The sequence below is a fragment of the Mesoplodon mirus genome (assembly GCF_964341445.2).
Source record: "Mesoplodon mirus genome assembly, chromosome: 7".
Classification (NCBI taxonomy): Eukaryota; Metazoa; Chordata; class Mammalia; order Artiodactyla; family Ziphiidae; genus Mesoplodon; species Mesoplodon mirus.
Genome location: NC_138983.1, coordinates 97,501,595 through 97,517,207, shown reverse-complemented (window position 1 = coordinate 97,517,207; position 15,613 = coordinate 97,501,595).

Here is a 15,613-nt window from a genome sequence, read left to right as displayed (position 1 = left end):
ATCTACCATATCCAATAGATTAAGGGGGAAAAGTCATGTGATCCTATCCATTAATGCAGAGAACGCATTTGACAAAATCCAATCCCATTCATGATTTGGCACATATATACAATGACATATTACTCAGCCATAAAAAGAAACAAAATTGAGCTATTTGTAATGAGGTGGATAGACCTAGAGTCTGTCATACAGAGTGAAGTAAGTCAGAAAGAGAAAGACAAATACCGTATGCTAACACATATATAATGTCATGAAGAACCTAGGGGTAAAACAGGAATAAAGACACAGACCTACTTGAGAATGGACTTGAGAATATGGGGAGGGGAAAGGGTAAGCTGTGACAAAGCGAGAGAGAGGCATGGACATATATACACTACCAAATGTAAGGTAGATAGCTAGTGGGAAGCAGCCGCATAGCACAGGGTGATCAGATTGGTGCTTTGTGACTGCCTGGAGGGGTGGGATAGGGAGGGTGGGAGGGAGGGAGACGCAAGAGGGAAGAGATATGGGAACATATGTATATGTATAACTGATTCACTTTGTTATAAAACAGAAACTAACACACCATTGTGAAGCAATTACACTCCAATAAAGTTGTAAAAAATAATAATAAAGTTAAAAAATTTAAAAAAAGAAGAAAAAAACCCCCAAGAAAACTAGGAATAGAAAAGGAACATACTGAAACTCATCAAGAGGATCTACAAACAACCTATACCGACATTATATTTAACTGTGAAAGACTGAATGCTTTCTCTGTAAGATCAGAAACAAGGCACCGATATCTGCCCTCACCACTTTTATTAAATATATTAATGGAGGTTCTAGTAAGAAAATAAAGCAAAAATAAATAAATACATAAATTTAAAAGTTAAAATTTTAAAACATTTATTTAAAAGATAAAAGGACTATTCCTACTACGTTGAATAGGAAGGAATATATCCTACTGAATGTTGAATAGTAATATATACTACTATATTAAATAAGGAAAAGTAAAACGGTATCTGAAGAGGAGATGATAATCTAAATGGAGAAAATACCAAGGAATCCACAAAAAGCTTGAGAAATAATATTAGTTTGTAAATGTTTTAGAGTACAAATCAACACAGTTTTATCAAATTATATATTAATAACAAATGTGTAGAAGCTTAAATAAAAATATGTGATGCCATTTACAACTGACCTAAATAAATACTTAAATATAAGCCCAATAAGACATTTATAGGTCCTCTATACTAAAAATTACAAAATGCTGATGAAGAAAAATGTAAAAGTCCCAAACAAATAGTGAGACATACCTTGTTCATGGATTAGAAAACACAACATAATAAAGATGTCAATTCTCCCCAAGTTAAGAGGCTTAACAGAGTTACTCTTAAAATGCCCTCAAGGTTTTTGTGGATATAGACAAGCTTATTCTAAGATTTATATGGTAAGAAGAGGCTGAAGAATAGCTAAAACAATTTGTAAAGGAAGATTAAAATGGGAGGAATTCATCTACCCAATTTCAAGATTTTGCAGTAATGATGGAGGGTAGATACACAGATTAATGGAATGGAATAGAGAACCCAGAAATAGACTGACATAAATACATTTAACTTGTTTTTGACAGCAGTGTGAAAGCTATCAAGGAAGAATAGACTTTTCAAAAAATGGTACTGAAACAGTTGGACATCCCTCGACAAAAACAAACAAACAAAAAATGAACCTTAACCTAAACCTCCACACCTTACACAAAAATTAAATCAAAGTGGATCATAATCTTCAATGTAAAAGCAGGACATTTTGAGAAAAAAAAATAGGAGAAAATCTTTGGCATCTAGAACTACGTGAATAATTCTTAGACTTGACACCGAAAGTATGATCAATAAAAGCAAAAATTAATAAATTGGATCTCATCAAAATGAGTTAAAAATGCTTCATAGAAGATCATTTTAAGTGGATGAAAACTCAAATTACACAGTGGGAAAACATATTTGAAAATCCCACATGAGACAAATGACTTGTATCTATAATATACAAAGAACTCTCCAAACAACTTAAAAAAACCCAACTAGAAAATAGGCAGAAGACAGGAACAGACATTTCATGGAAGAGAATATACACATGGCAAAGCAGCACATGAAAAGATGCTCAACATCATTAGCCATTAGGGAAATGCAAATTAAGACCATAATGAGATATCAGAGAATAACGAAAATTAAAGTATAGTGACAACATCAAATGCTGGTGAGTACATAGAAAAATGATATCACATCACTGGTGGGAAAATAAAATGGTTTAGCCACTCTGAGAAACAGCTTGACAGTCTCTTTTAATCCTAAAAGTAGATTCACCCTACAACACAGTAATTGTACTCTTGAGCATTTATCCAAAAGAAACAAAAACTTCATTAAGTTCCCACAGAAACTTACACATAAATGTTCATAGCAGTTTTATTTATAACAGCCCAAAACTGGCCACTACCCAAATGTCTTTCAATGGATGAATGTTGAAACAAATTGTGATAAAATCTTATGATAGAATACTACTGAGCAACAAAAAGGAACAAATTATTAATATATGCAAAAATTGAAATGAACTTCAAGGGAATGATGCCGAGGGAAAAATTTTAAAAAGCCAATCTCCGAAGATGAAGTAATTCATGATGATATTTACATATTATTCAATATGTAACAAAACTGTGGAGATGGAGAACAGATTAGAAGTTGCCAAGGGTTAGAGATGGGGGTAGAAAGTACAGCGGGGGACCTTTGTGAGGTTTTTGTGGTCCCAGTACAAATAATACAGCAATCTTGGTTTTAACCCCGAAAGATGTTTAAAAGCAATTCCTAATAAGAGGTGTCCAGATATTTAGCAATGGCAGCAGATTAGAGGTATAGCTACCCAACATGACAGCTTCAAGACAGATGGTACTAATTCAATGCATATGCTAATTTTTAAAAGGCCAATCACAATACTTAAATGGTATATATCTTAACGATATTATTCTAAGGATCCAGCTATACCAGATGGACTAGCAGGATTTTCTGTACATTCAATCTTATTTAAGACAGTTATATCTTATAATAAGACAGTTAAAAAAAGAAAAAGAAAAAAAAAACAAACCAACGACAGTTGGATATTCTCATAGGAAGATGAGGTGAAAATATGTAGCAGCGGTTCAAAAGCTTAAGCAGTGGCACCTAAATTTGGCTGCACATTAGAATCATCTGAAGCACTTTTTAAAAACCCTCACACCAACAGTTGGTCATCCTAAACCAATAAAATCATTTAAAATCTCCTCAGACGATGCCATTGTCTAGCCAGAAGTGAGAACCAGCGGACTAAGCAGAAGGAGATGTTTCTACAAAGATTTCTTAACAATAAGTTCTTTCACCCAATCAGATTTACCTTCCTGCAAAGGGGTAAAGAAGGCTAGATGTTGTCCATACTTGCTTAGCTTTAATGAGCACTTGTGACTTGCCCAAAACCTAGATCATGTTTCCCTTAAATTTCATGTGATTTCCTAAGTTTTTCAAATCCAGGGCTAAGGGGTTTGCCAGGATGAGATTTTAAGTGCTCACACAGGGGAAGTCCCTGGCAAACCAGGACAGAGGTCACTCTACATTGAAATGTAAAGCATCCTAAATAACCCTGCCACTGCCCCCAGATACTCGTCTGTGCCAACCAGTGGAGAAAAGGCATTCTCCATTACCACCACGGCAAATGCTGCTGTACTTGCCTTGGCTACTCCCTATCTTTTCCAGGCATCTCTCCCCTTCACCTGCTGGTGGACGCTTTGGCAGCTGCCAATGCAGATATTTTCAAACTTTAAGGTGAATAAAAATCATCTGGAGGGCCAGTTATAACAGAGATCACTGAGCCCCACTAGAGTTGCTGATTCCATAGGGCTGGGACAGGGCCCTAAAACTTGAATATCTGACACATTATCAGGGGACGCTGGTAAAGCTGGTCAGGTTGTTACCGAATGCACGTTCGTGTGTCTGAAGCACAGTGGGGCCAAACAAACCGAAAGGTTGCAGTCTGGAGCAGAGAAAGGTTTATTGCAGGATCGAGCAAGGAGAGGGGTGGCTTGTGTTCCAAAAACCCTGAAATCTCCAAAGGATTTCAGCAAAGCATTTTTAAAGGCCACGTGAGGGAGGGACGTCCCAGGGAATGTGATCAGCTCGTGCACAATCATCTGACTGGCTGATGTTGAGGCTACAGGGCAGGTAACATTATCCATCCTTAGGTGCCAGAAGGTCTGGGGACTGTGTGCTCATGATCATCAAAGAGTTAATTTCTTCCATTGGGTGGTGGTTTTTAGCATCTGAAAACTCAAGAAATATGCCTGAGATACTATTATCTGAGGACTTCAGAGAGGAACTACAGCAGAGGCTATGGGGGATGGGTCTGTCCTAGGAAGGCCCCATAGGGTACTGCTTGCTTACAAGGTGACCATACTTTGAGAACCACTGCTCTAGTGGCTTGGAATGTTAAAGTAATGGAAGAATCCCTTCCCAGATCTAGATTCTAGTATCACCAGCTATTTTGGTGGGGGGAAGGGTAAGTTTTGTCCTTGCTTGGACTTCTTGTTCATTTATATCAAAGCCTATTTGAGGCAGTGCACTTGGCAGTCCTGCAGATCTGTCTTTGGCTTCAACGGTGTTTGGAATGAACAGACCCAGGGACGCTCCTTGCTCCAGCCCCCGACCACCCTCCAACATTTCTTCCTGCCGCAACCTTTGGAATCAGCCACTCAGCTATCCTCAGCCTCCAGGACAGGCCAACACCGTTTTTGGAGCTTAGCTCCTTATCACTGATCAACCACGAGTCCCCAGGTTCGTCAGAATTATTCCATCGAGGTGGAGGCCGCCATCCACCGCCTGTTCAACATGCATCTGTGGACACTTACCTCTCTCTAAGCTTCTATTTCCACAGCAACAGTGGGACTCTGGACAATGGGGGCCACAGTTTTCGCCAACTGGCTGAAGAGAAGTGTGAGGGCGCCCAGCGACTCTTGAAAATGCAAAACAAGTGCTGCGGCCGCGCCCTCTTCCAGGATGCGCGGAAGCCTTCTCAAGATGAGTGGGGTAAAACCCAGGACACTGTGGAAGCCGCCATTCTTAGGGAGAAGAACATGAACCAGGCACTATCGGATCTGCGCGCCCTGGGTCCTGCCCGCGCAGACTCCCACCTCTGTGACTTCCTGGAGAGCCGCTTCCTGGACGAGCAGCTGAAACTCATCAAGAAGATGGGCAACCACCTGACCAACCTCCGCAGGCTGGCTGGTCCGCAGGCTGTGCTGGGCGAGTATCTTTTCGAAAGGCTCATGCTCGAGCACAAACAGGAGTCTCTGAAGTCCAGCGGCCTCTGAGGAGCCCCTCTGGCGTCAGAGCTTCTGCCTGAAGCCCAGCTCTGCAGCCACTAGGCAGCTTTGTAACCGCCCTGGAGCCTTCTCCCAAGCCTTGGACCAAATGGAAACAATAACACTTTTTGCAGAAGGAAAAAAAATGCCTATTTGAAACACAAACAGAATAAAGAGAAAAAAAAGAAATATATATATATATATATATTCATGTTCTTTTAACATATGAATTGCCCCACTTTATCTGTGTGAGATACGTTTGTTCCCGTTATTGGGCTGGTTCTCAAGCTTTGCTGCTCGTATGAATTACCTAAAGAGCTTTTTTTTTTTTTTTTTAGTATTAAATATATTTTTAAATTAGTTTCTGTTTTATAACAAACTGAATCAGTTATACATATACATCTGTTCCCATATCCCTTCCCCTAAAGAGCTTTTAAGAGAAACTTTGGTGTCTGGGTCCCAGCCCCAGAGATTTTGATTCAGTAGGTCTAGGGAGGAGCCTGGGCACGGGGAGGTCTCAGAGTTCCCCAGGTGATTCTAATATGCAGCAACTTTGTGAACCACCTCTTGGCTTCAATCCAGCTAGTGATCAGATATTAAATCTAAGACACATGGGCTAGTGCGTGAGCTCTGCTGCTAGGCGTGTTCCATTTTCTTCCTCCTGGAAGATTCGTGTCAGGGAAAATGATTGATAGTTGTGTTACTTCTCTGAAATGGATAGAAATTTCCAATTAGCGTGAACAGGGGAGGGTGAATGGGTGAATGCAATAAGGTGTATCATTTATGTATTTCCCTATGTGTATGGCTAGAAGCTTTTGCAACTGACGTCTGCCCTACTTTTCATGCGAATGGTAATGCTTGTCCTCCTAATGCAGCTGTAAACTTTATAAGCCCATAGGTAGACAGCATCACAAAATATTTACCCCTCCCCACTGGCCCACTCTCAAGCTTCACTCCCCTTCCCCAATACACAAATGTACATCAATGTGCTTGAGACCAATATCAACATACTGACCTTCAATTCTTCCACTTTGCAGCTTCCCTCTTATCAGGAGATGTCAGCATTTAGTGCCCAGAGGAGGCATTTCCAGTCATCTCAGCTTAGAGGTCAAATATCCAAATATCCAAATATCCAAAGTAAAAAAGGTTAAAGAAAAGAAGAAGAAGAAGAAAGCAAGGAAGAAAAGAAGGAAACAATTTTCTTATCTCATAGTAATAAGGCAGTTTTCCTTAAAAAAAAATAAAGACTTAAGCCTTAAATTCTCTTTCCTAATCAAAATGTGCTTTTCCGTCTTTAGTCCTCTTATATCCTGTATTATTCATGATGTTTAATTCTTGAAATAGCACATGGCTGAAAACAGAAGCTAACCTCTTGTCCACTATGAATTAAATCTTCTTTTCCTAGGACCCGTCTACAATGTACAATTTGGGGTTTGCCAACATAATTATTTTCTCTGAAATAAGGTACAGCATTTTGCCTTTTCAATATATAGTTATACAATACATTGTTAACACAACATAGTCAATATAGTCAATACAACTATAACACACATGATATGATGCCACTTTGGTGCTTTTCTTCATCCATGTAATTCTGAAATTTGACAGTATAGTTTTCATATTCTAATGAGCTGAGTATTACCTTTGCAAGGATAGAAAAATAAAATAACTTCATAATATTCTTGTGTGGTTTGCCCCTGGGGTGGATTACCATAATGGGGGCATATTTGAGCCTTTCTCCAAGTCATTAAAAAACCTCCAGCGTGGGGTGGGACAGGGAGGGTGGGAGGGAGACGCAAAAGGGAGGGGATATGGGAACATATGTATATGTATAACTGATTAAATTTGTTATAAAGCAAAAAATAAATAAATTAAAAAAAAAAAAAAAAAAAAAAAAACCTCCAGCGAGTAGCCCCTTGTCCTCTCCAGGAAACTGCGGGAAAGTATCTTTAATCACAATAATCCTGGGGGGAGAAATCTCGGAAATAAGACATCTGCTTCTGTGCCTTGTTGTTTTGCACAATAGCAATGATTGCTTTAGCAGCTTCTATTGCCATATGTGTATAGTAAGTAAATGAACATAAAATTGAATGAACGCATAAAAGAAGGATAAACCCACCCAGTTTAACAAATCCACTCTCTCACCTGCTGTGCCCTGAAACGTGAAAGAAAGAATCACGGGATCATAAGGATTCATAAAATAACAGTCTCTGTTAACAATATTGACAGGAGGTATAAGGATGATTTGTCTGATGTGGGACCAACAGCTTAACTGCTTAATTCTTTTTTTTAAGGGCAAATCATTCATTTATTGTTTAAAGATCGCAAGACAACATCTGAATTTTTGTAGCACAATTTAAATGTTTTACTTTTTTGATAAAGCAGAGTATAATAGAAAAACAATTAGTTTCCAGTAATATCTATATCTCTATTCAGAATTAAGTCTTCCACAGACATGTAACCTGGAAACAAAAGCCTGTTCCAATAAGCAAAGCTTCAACAGAGCGGCTACTTTTCGGGCCAGGGAAAGGTTCATCCCTATAGGATGATGACGTGCTGTGTAAAATGGCTGCAAGGTCACAGCCTTAAGGGCGTTGGAAGTCTGTTATCCTATTCCACATTAAGGAGTTTGGTGAACTTCAAACGACCGTTCGTCTGCAACCAAGCTGCCAACCTTTAACTGATATTTCAAACAGGTAAAAAATAAATGAAAAGAAATCCCTACACTGATGTTCCTCGATTTACACTGTTCAATGGCTCATTAACATGTAATTCTGGCTAAGAATTACATTTGAGATTCCTTGCTCAGATTCTGGTTAACAGTACTAATCTTTAGAAATTCAAGTTCTCATTCATCAATAATTTGTCAGCTAGGATACCTTCAGGCATCAGCTGCAACTACAGAACAGGTGCCCAGCCTCAGCGCTTCAGAAAGACAGAATGTACACCACCACCAGCAGACACAATACCTGTCACTAGACGGCACGTGTGCAGGACAGCAAGACAGAAACGTCTATGCAGATGTGCCGCGGAGCAGCCGGAGAAAGAGGACTTCACCGCCCAGGGTCAGAAGGGACGGGGTAAGGAACTGAAGTAGCACCGACGAATGTGGTCAGAAGGACCAAGACAACTGATGGTTGCAAGGCAAGTTTTATTATGCTCCGGTTGCAGATTATAGAGACTAGAAATGGAAGGTTGCCAAATGGTGGTTTACATTATCTAATGACTGTCTCGGCTCAAGGTTTACTTCCCTAACCTGCATGTGCAGGGGGGAGACAGCTTTGCTTGTCTCATTTTACTTTCTTTCTGATTTCTGGGCCCTGGTGATTTATCTCCCATGGAATGGAACAAGGAGGGGAACAAGTAGGGACAGTCCCTTCGAGCAGCAGCGGCATGCCTGGCATGTCCGTAGCCTGATCTCAAGGCTGACTGTTTCCCTCAGTTCCCTTTTTTTTATTTTTTAATTTTTGCTGCAAAATAATTCCATGAAGCGTAGTGCCGAGAGTAGTATATTGTTGCATGAGGATACGAAACAGACATGAGAAGATTATTATCAAAAATAGGCAAATTATGGCCAGGGTAATAAATCCTGACAACCCTCCAGTGATCCACGACTGAGGGTTTAACCACTTTAAATGGTCCAGTAAAGTTTTAATTACATCTTCTTGCCAAATATCATCAAGATGTGCATTTTGTATATCCTGAATTTCAGCATTTAATTTCTTAAGATCAAGACTAATATTATTATCTGACCAAACGCTCAGCAGATGCATTTTTACTTTTTCCCATTCCCAAATACAGTCATTGTACTTGTAAGGAGTAACACAAATCCATGTATACTTTTCATGACAAGCTAAACGCATCCTCAATTTTAATGCTGCCATCTGATCTCCAATCCCCCAAATTGAGTTTTTAAATTCATCTAACTTGTTATTCATCTGTAAATCTATGTGACTTTGTAAAGATAAAGCAAGACTGGTATTTTGAGATAATTGATCAGCAAAGTGAGCATGATTAATACTCTGTGAAAGAGCAAGATGGGCAGTAGCCACGGTAGCAGACAGAGCAGCCAAGGCAAGTCAACTTACTATTAGCCACCCAATAAAGCGTCTCCTTCTCTGCAAGGCTTTAGAGAGTTCCACCCATGCCTGTACTCCAGTATCTTCATACCAAGGTTCTCTCAGATGTACAGGCGCCATAACATATATGGGTTGCTTTAGTATAAGCACAGATTGTGTTCCTGCAGAAGGGAACATACAACTGTAAAAATACAATGAACACAGCTAATAGTATATCCTCCTTTGGAAGAATTACCAATGTTAATAGAACCAATCAAAAGTGTATATGGAGGAGCAACACAAGTTATAACAGGTGTATTGGAATAAGTTAGAGCTAGTTTCCATATATCCCAGTTCTTTTGAAATGCGATAAACCTATCTATGACGGGAATAGAAGAGATAAGAATTTACCCCTTGGTATAATCTATAGTACACCATATTTGGTTATTATTCCAAGATGCATTGCAACATTCAAAATTGGATCCAGGAAAGTTAATGGTCATAAAAGGAGGAAATTGATTTTTTGATTTTCTCTTTAGTAACCATATGTCCAGCCATAAGTATCCCTTGTCCTCCAAGTAAACGCTTCATACACAAATAATTTCCTGAATCCTCACCTGTAACCTTGGCTACAGTAATAGCGGAATCCCTAAGCGGTGAGGCGTATGAGATTCGACCTCTAAGATTAATAGGTTGCCCATTTTTATAGCAAATGGTGGTATCCTTAAGATCCTCTCGTCGGCTGGTAGCCGGGCATGTAAGAGTAATGTTGGTTCCTGTAAAACGAAGGATGCCTGGAGAGCCTGACAAACTAATTGATTGATCCGTTCCCTCATAAACATCTGTATGCTCATAACTAATAGCCTTTACACATCCAGTTTCCAGATTCAATGGGCTAAGATGGACAGGATAGGTACTAAACCAGTTAGTATAATTTACAGACATATTGATTTGTTTTATATTCCCAATAAGAGGCCCATAAACAGTATCATTGTAAAATACAGGAAACTCTGCTTCAGACCAAGATATGGGTTTTAATAGTGGAGGATCAGGTACATAGGCCCAGTAAGTTGCTGCATTAACAGAGGGAACACATGAAATGGTTGCCAACATAGCCAAAAATAAAGTCACAGGTGTAACAGGATTATTCTGTTGTTTCACTAACTCTTGAGCTCGTGAAACCAATTGTTTAATTTGTCCCCAAGTTGGAACATCACTCCTTTGAGTCGTCCTGGCAAGTGGTCTCCTCTTCTTCTTCTTTTGCTGAATCAACACTGTCAAATTTTTAGGAGAGATGCAGAGCTTCTTCATCTTCTGAACTAGTTGTGAGCTGTGGCGAGCCATCTATTTGCTTGACTAAGCAAGCGCTCAGGAAGCCAGAGAGGTCCAGGAGCTGATCTGGGAAATATACACACGTGACCACGTCCCCAAATCAACACAGGATCAGGACAACGCCAAGTGCTGGTTAGCGGATCTTTCCCGAGGACCTCCAGAGATTGAAAGGCCAATCTTGGCTCAGCCACCAACCTTTCCCCTGTCAACAGTGAGAAAATTTAAAATAAACAGAGCATGATTTATAAGGTTATGTAGTGTTGTTCTATATAATTCCCCCATTTTTATTTTTTCAATAGTTAGCTTTAAAGGTCTATTTGCACGTTGTATAATACCTTGTCCTTGAGGGTTATATGGAATGCCTGTAATATTGGTAATTTGTAATGAATTACAAAATGTTGCAAAAGCAACACTAGTGTGAGTGGGCCCATTATCTGTTTTAATAATTTTGGGAAGGTTCATGAAAGCAAAACAGTGTGATAAATGAGTGATAACATGTTTAGTAGCTTCTCGGGTCTGTGCTGTAGCACAGAGGAAACCAGAATAAGTATCAATAGTGACATGAACAAACTGTAGTTTCCCAAAAGACGGGATATGAGTAACATCCATTTGCCATAAATGACTAGGTAATAATCCACGAGGATTAACACCATAATGTGGAACAGGAAGGTGAGGTAAGCACTGTGGGCATTGCTTAACAATTTGTCGGGCGGCTCCACGAGGAAGGGAAAATTGTTTGCGTAATGTAGCCGCCGACTGACGGTGTAAAGCATGCGATTGCTGTGCTGCTTGTGAAGCAGTTTGATCATAACTTACCATAATATGAGGGTGTCCAGGACATGGACCATGAGTACCAACAGTATGAAGATAATGAATGCAATACCTTAGCCATTCTTGACAGCATGACGAACGGAAAGGAGGAGGACGGTAAATTGGGATATGTCCTGCTTTAGGGAAAAGAGATTGAGGAGGAAGAGTAACTTTAACTTTATTTTTGGGAGGAAAATGCACAGGATAAAGATCACGTTTAGATCGAGTTAAAACATCTGCAGTCGCATTCATTTTAGACAATGGACCAGACAAGTCAGAATGAGCACGATATGCAGAGCTGCAACAGGACCATCGTGGGAACGAATAAGCTGTTGAAGTAAACGAAAAGAGGATGATAATTCAGGGTCATTAGTATATCCTCTGGTTGCAGTCTCCAGAAGAAATAATAAGCTAATAAGATATTTACTATCAGAAAACAAATGAAAAGATATAGAAGGCAAATGTTTAAAAGCCATAATGACAGCATACAGTTCAACACGTTGAGCTGAAGTCAAGGAAGTTTGTTTAATGAGTTTTGTTCCGTCGTCAATGATTACAGTAGCCACTCCTGAAGAAGAACCGTCTGTAAAAACCAAAGGTACATGAGGAATAGGCTGTTGCCTAATTATAGAAGGAAAGATATAAGAGTTAAGTTTGCTGAATTGGATCAATTTATCAGCAGGCTAATGGCATTCCAAGGTACCTGAAAATCCTGCAAGAACAAGACCCCATTCATTACTATGTTGAAAAAGCCAATTTTGTTGACTAACTGAATAAGGGATAATAATTTGAGAAGGTTCTATACCTATAAGTTGTAAGCATCTAGTTCTACCTTGCATTATTAACTTAATAATAAGTTCATAATAAGGGTTAATAACTTTAGAGGATGTAGTTTTCATACGAATCCATTCAATAATTCCAACAGTTTGCCATAAGATGGCAGTAGGCACATGAGGTGTTGGACAAACAACTAAAGACATGGGCAGGTGAGTATGTATTTGAGTTAATTGTGCAGAGCTGATAGCTCTATTAACTATTTGGAAAGCTTGAAATCCTCTGGAGTCATAGATCGTGAAGTAGAAGGATCTGAGTCACCTTTAAGAATATCAAATAAAGGCTCTAACTGAGCAGTAGGAAGTTCTAAGGAAGGCCTTAGCCAATTAATATCTCCAAGTAATTTTTGAAAATCATTTAATGTTTTTCAATTATCAACTCGAATTTGCAGTTTTTGAGGCCTAATGGTAGAGTTATCAATATATTTTCCCAAATAGAAAAATGGAGATTGTCTTTGAATTTCTTCTGAGGCAATGACCAGGCCAAATGATTGTAAGGATTGTTGTAAAAATTGGGAAGCAGTCTCTAATCAAGAAATATTATCAGTGGCTAAAAGTATATCATCCATATAATGTATGAGATATAACGTTGGAAACCTTTTTCTCACAGGAGTTAAGGCCTGAGCCACATATATTTGGCATAATGTAGGACTATTTGCCATGCCCTGAGGCAATACTTTCCATTGAAATCTCCTCATGGGTTCCTTAAAATTTAAGGAAGGCAAGCTAAAAGCAAAATGTTTTCTATCTTCAGGAAACAAAGGAATAGTGAAAAAACACTCTTTAAATCTATAACTAAAAGATGATAATTGTGTGGTATGGCTGTTGGAGAGGGTAGGCCTAGTTGAAGAGCTCCCATTATTAGCATAGTTTTATTAACAGCTCTTAGACCCTGTAATAACCTCTATTTTCCAGACTTTTTCTTGATAATAAAAATAGGAGTATTCCAAGGACTATTGCAAATTTCTAAATGCCCTAATTGTTCCAGTACTAATTGTTCTGCAGCTTCTAATTTCTCCTTTGTGAGGGGCCATTGGTCCACCCATACAGGGTCATCACTCAGCCAAGTAATTGGACCAGCAGTGAGTGGAGGAGAATCCAAGGCCCCTAAGAAAAACCCAAACCTTGTCTATCACTTTTTATTTTCACATCAATAGGATAGACAGTTCCTTTTTGATTTGTTCCCAGCCCTTTTGTGGGAAGAAATCCTTGATCCAACACCATATTAGAGACATGAGAATTTGGACTATAAAGTAATACTCCCATTTCCTTTAATATATCTTGGCCCAAGAGGTTTAAAGGCAGCCCAGGCAAAACATAAGGCTGGAAGTATCCTGAATGGCCTTCACTATCTTGCCATAATAATAACTGACTACTTTGCATAGGAGAACTCTGTCCTGTTCCTTGAAGTTCTGTAATAATAGGACTAACGGGCCAAAGTTTAGGCCAGTGCATCTGCGTCATAACAGAGACATCAGCTCCAGTGTCTAACAACCTGAAAAAACCTTTCCATTCATGGCTCATTTCATTTCTGGACATTCTTTCCCTATCTTCTGAATCCAGTAGGCAGCACTAGATGATCCAAAAGCCTTTGTTTCTCTCTTTTGATGTTGTAAAATTTGTCCATGAGGTACAAAGGGCAAAAGTAGCAATTGTGCAATTTTATCACCAGGAGAAATCGTTATTATATTTTTAATAGTTTGTGCCATGATTTTTATTTCTCCTTCGTACTCAGAGTCTATGAGTCCTGGCATAATAGTTAAACCCTTCATGGCGACACTACTTCTTCCCAATAATAGTCCAATCAAACCCTTGGGTAAAGGTCCATAGATGCCCATAGAGAGGGCCTGAGGACCCATTGCAGGAGTTAATACATATCGGGCGGAGGTACTGAGGTCCAGTCCTGTGCTTCCTGCTGTTGCTCTGGAGAGCGAAGATATTGTATGTTTTTGTTTTTGGTTAATGTCTGATTGATAGTTTGAGGAGGATACACAGACGTTGCCCCTACTATTTGTTGGGGCCGGGGAAGGCCCCGGGAGGAGTTTCCCGACAGTGGTGTCCCATCCCTGTGGGCCACTGAGCGACAATCTCGTGCCCAACGTTTTCCCCTATTGCATTTAGGGCATAAACCAGGGATTTTCGGACCATCTGGAGGTTTTTGAGTAGGGAAGGAAGGAGCAGGGTTACAATGAAAAGATCCACATTCTCCAGCAAAATGACCTGCCTTTCCGCATTGAAAACAAGTCTTTGTTCTCTTTTGATTGTTTTTAAACCCCACTTTAGTTAACGCTGCAGCCCTAGCAGCACCCTGTATATAAGCAGGCCCAAGGTCTGCACAAAGGCGAATATAATCCTCCAGTGTTCCCCGTTTTCTCCAAGGTCGAATCGCAGCCTGACCTGCATTATTAGCATTTTCAAAAGCAAGTTGCTTAACTACAATTGTACCAGAGAGTCCATCCACAATGAGTCTCCCCACCACCTGTAACAATCTATCTACAAAATCAGCATATGGTTCATCAGGTCCCTGTCTCATTTTTGAAAGATCCTCAGTTTTGTGTGTAGAAGGTAATTTCCTCCAGGCTTGTAATGCCAAATGATTTATTTGAGGATAAGCAACAAAGGTATAAGTTAATTGATCTTGTAAAGAAATATATGGTCCTTCCCCAATCAGCATATGATAATCCACTGGAATATCATGGGTAGCATTCTTTTCTGCTTGTTCAGCAGCCCGTTCATAAAAATCAAACTTCCATATTAAATAATCTCCACCATTTAAACAAGCTCGTGCAATAGACTTCCAATCAGCGGGGGAAAGAGCTTCTCCTGCAATAGTGTCAACCATAGCAGTAGTAAAAGGAGCAGTGGGCCCATACTGAGCACAAGCAGATTTTAAATCTTTCAAAACTTTAAAAGGAAGAGCCTGATGCTCCCTAATAGCCTGTTGAGGATGATTAGGATCAGGTCTTTCTATGACAGGACAACAGAAAATAGGATCTTCTCCTCGTTTTATTGCTGCTTATACAGCACGTTGCAAGAGACTGAGCATTTTTACAGATGTAGATTTTTGAGGAAGACAGTCCTTACTAATTTGCAGCTTTTTCACTGACTTATCTATCATAGCCATTAGAAAATCATCCTCAGGGTGATTCTCTCTTTTATGTTTTTTTTTTCTCTCTCTTTTATGTTTAAAAGCCTCATCGGTTAAGTCAAAATGTTCCTCTTCATCTGAAATA